Here is a 3,771-nt window from a genome sequence, read left to right as displayed (position 1 = left end):
GTAAGAATAAGAATTCATAGTTGCAATATTACATAACATCCATATGGTATAAGAAAACATATAGGATTTGAGGTTCTCACAGAGATGAAAATGAAAATGGATATCTTCCTGACTTTTTAAAATGAACTGCCTTTACTTCTTCAAATCATGAATTTAACAGATATACAACAGATTTATAAACATTTGTGACAGCTGTGGAATAAGACATCTCCACCTCATGAACTTCAAACACCCACATCTCTGTATCCATTCCAAATTTGACACAGGTAACATTTTTATTAAAAATTAGTTGATTTATTATTACCATAAGTATGTGCAATTCCTTCTAATACACCTTGAAAAGGCAGCTAATAATCCTTTGAAAATAATGCAAAATTCAAACTCTAAATATTAAATTATACAAGACTAATTTTACCCAATATTTTGTATGGGCGTGAAACCTGGTCTCTCATATAAGGAAAGAACATACACTGAACATGTTTGACAAGAGGTGCTTAGGGGAATACTTTGATAAAAGAGAGATGGAATGATGGGAGGTTGGAAAATAATCGCATAATGCAGAGTTCCGTATTTTACACTCTTCACCAATACTATTAGTATGACCAACGGACATGCCAAGTGGCTAGAAAGCCTAAAATGAAGAAACTACTTAGAAACTTAGGAAAAGATACGAGCGTGGATTTATTAATCTGGCTCAGAAAAGGATATGGTGTTGTGAACATGATACTGAACCTTTAGATTCAATGTTTTGGAACCTTGACTAGCTGGGCATACTTTTAATCTAGGCTCAATGTTACAAGAAGCATGAGAAGAATTACAGGACCTCACATGAGTAAAGCCTGAATAAAACTGCAGTCTGACTGACATAATCCATGCTTCTACTTATAATAAATCTAGAATAGGTTCTTATAGACTCAACTCACTGAGTTAGTTACATTTTCAATGACGCAGCACTTCACAATTTCAGAATGTGGCTTAAAAGTATGATTCTGCTAAATAATTCACTTGTAACTAGACAGTATTTATTTCTTATTTACAGTTTATTTAATGATATTTTCAGTGTCTCAGGCTACACAGTATCAGATGAGAGGACAGTGAATAATGAATTGGGAAGGATGTGAAAGGAAGCAGCCATGGCCTAATTTAAGGTACTATCCTGACATCTGCTTGGAGGGACTGAGGAAAACCAAGAAAAACCTCAGTAAAAATAGCTGGTCCTGGGCTTAGATTTTAACCCATCACCTCCCAAATAGGAAACAGGATTGCTAACCACAACATACAAAATTTCAGTGGCTGTATATAACAGAAATGGTTTCTTTTATTTATTTGTAGTTCATTTAACAACGCTTTTCGGTAGCTCAGACTTGGAAAGGATGCGGAAGGAAGTGGTCATAGCCTAATTAAAGCACTATCCTGGCATTTGCCTGGAAGGACTGAAGAAAACCACGGAAAAACAGTCGGGATAGACGAACACTGGGCCGAGATTTGAATCTGGGACCTACTGAATACAAGGCAGGAGTTCGGTAATTGATTCTTGTGTGGTGGTTTCTTTTGTTTAATGATGTTCCTCAACTGTAGAGTTTGGAGTTGAATTTTATAATTATTGAGAATATTGAATTAAAAATGATATGGAAGCAGGTGTGCCCTATTTTAAGGCTCTATCCCTGCAGTCCACCTACAGAGCTGAATACCAGGGTTCAATTACCAGAAAGATAATGTTAATCATGATAAGAGCAATGAGTAAAACAAGACAAAATACGATACAAGCGTAATGTGGAAAGATCAAAGATTGGCTTTCGGGTGAGGGCCACACTGAATATTTCGTGTTAACCAATGTTTTGGCGAACACTGAAGATGTCATTTTCAAAGTGGGAATGTGGGAGGTGTGGTCAGTTGAGAAGGCCTTTCTCTTATGGCTCTCACCTAAAGCTGAATACATTAAATCCAATTCTAAAGGGTTTTGGCGACAGCAGTTTACAATTAAAATTATTCATTGTCAGGACTTTTTCCATCGCCTGTTCTTTAAAATCACGACAGAGTGACAGAGACTAGCTCTATCTAAGGGACCCAAAAGAGTAGGTACCTCTCACCTGAGAACGGAGACAGAACCATCCTCCGAAACGTTGATTTTAAAGAACAGACGATGGAAAAAGTCCTGACAATGAATAATATTAAGTACTAAAATATTTAAATATTTAAAAATAACCGTCAATCACAATAAAATTAAAAGATTAAAATATCATATTATGTTCCCTATCGAGTACTCGATTTACATATGGAACTTACACAACATGTTTCGGCTATATGTAGCCATCATCTGGTGTATTATATATAAACTTTTCACTGAATTACTTTTTACGATTTTTAATGATTTTTCTTCTGATGTTTCGTCCTTTATATTGATTCACCATTCGTTGTAGTACCATTTGTTGTAGTATCCCAGGTCGCAAATATGTTAATTTCGTATTACGTATTGATGTCGAAGTTCGTATATGGACTGTGAAGTAAATGTTTTAATATTAATGAAAAATGAATATAGAAAACAAAATAATTAGTTGAAATAAATTATGTAAACTTACCCAAGAAGTAATATTGTAATCTTATTTTGAGAGATCGGAGGTGTACGTACTGCATTGGATGGTGGCTGGTTACTGACTGTGATGCTAGTGGGTGAAAGGTGGTTTGTCTGGGTTGAGGTCAATGTACTGAAGTGCTTTAAAAATGGGGTTGTTAAGTACAATATTATTATCATTGAGGCATATGTTTTGTTTATAATTTTGATATATGTGATATTTTTCTATTGTCTCTCTGTGTCTTTTGTTTTTTACTATTTTTAATATGTCCATTGTTTCGTTAATTGTGTTATATGCATGTCCTGTATTGAGAATGTGTTTAGAGTATGCAGAACTATCTTTATTGTGTTTTATGGCTGCTATGTGTTCTTTGTATCTTTGTGTAAAAGTGCGGCCTGTTTGACCTATGTATATTAGAGGACATTCTTTACATTTCAATTTATATATGCCTGGTAAATGGTATTGGTTGTTTATGTTTATTATTGGTTTTTGTTTGAGGATGTTTTTTATTGTGTTTTTAGTTTTGAAGGCTGTTTTTATTTTGTTTTCTTTAAATATTTTAGTTATGAATTTGGTTTCTTTACCTATGTATGTAAATGTGGCCCATTTATTTTGTATATTTTCGTTTTCGTTGGGTTTTGTTGTATTATTTGGTTTTTTATTTAGTTTGTAGTTATTATATCCGTTTTCTTTGAGAATTTGTTGAATGATATTTAATTCTATTTGTTTGTTTTTCATAACTAAAATATTTAAAGAAAACAAAATAAAAACAGCCTACAAAACTAAAAACACAATAAAAAACATCCTCAAACAAAAACCAATAATAAACATAAACAACCAATACCATTTACCACCCACTAGCATCACAGTCAGTAACCAGCCACCATCCAATGCAGTACGTACACCTCCGATCTCTCAAAATAAGATTACAATATTACTTCTTGGGTAAGTTTACATAATTTATTTCAACTAATTATTTTGTTTTCTATATTCATTTTTCATTAATATTAAAACATTTACTTCACAGTCCATATACGAACTTCGACATCAATACGTAATACGAAATTAACATATTTGCGACCTGGGATACTACAACAAATGGTACTACAACGAATGGTGAATCAATATAAAGGACAAAACATCAGAAGAAAAATCATTAAAAATCGTAAAAAGTAATTCAGTGAAAAGTTTATATATA

General features: G+C 33.0%; 1 protein-coding gene across 2 annotated transcripts in view; it reads right to left on the bottom strand.

Annotated features, from left to right (window-relative positions):
- Nucleotides 1-3,771, bottom strand: part of Top3beta (DNA topoisomerase 3-beta) — a 120,374-nt gene that overhangs the window by 109,520 nt on the left and 7,083 nt on the right. The window lies entirely within an intron of this gene.

This window comes from Zootermopsis nevadensis, unplaced genomic scaffold (genome assembly GCF_977971745.1).
Source record: "Zootermopsis nevadensis isolate Lab colony 2312 unplaced genomic scaffold, Znev_1.0 Znev_ptg000012l, whole genome shotgun sequence".
Taxonomy (NCBI): domain Eukaryota; kingdom Metazoa; phylum Arthropoda; class Insecta; order Blattodea; family Termopsidae; genus Zootermopsis; species Zootermopsis nevadensis.
This window is presented reverse-complemented; position numbering and strand designations above follow the sequence as displayed.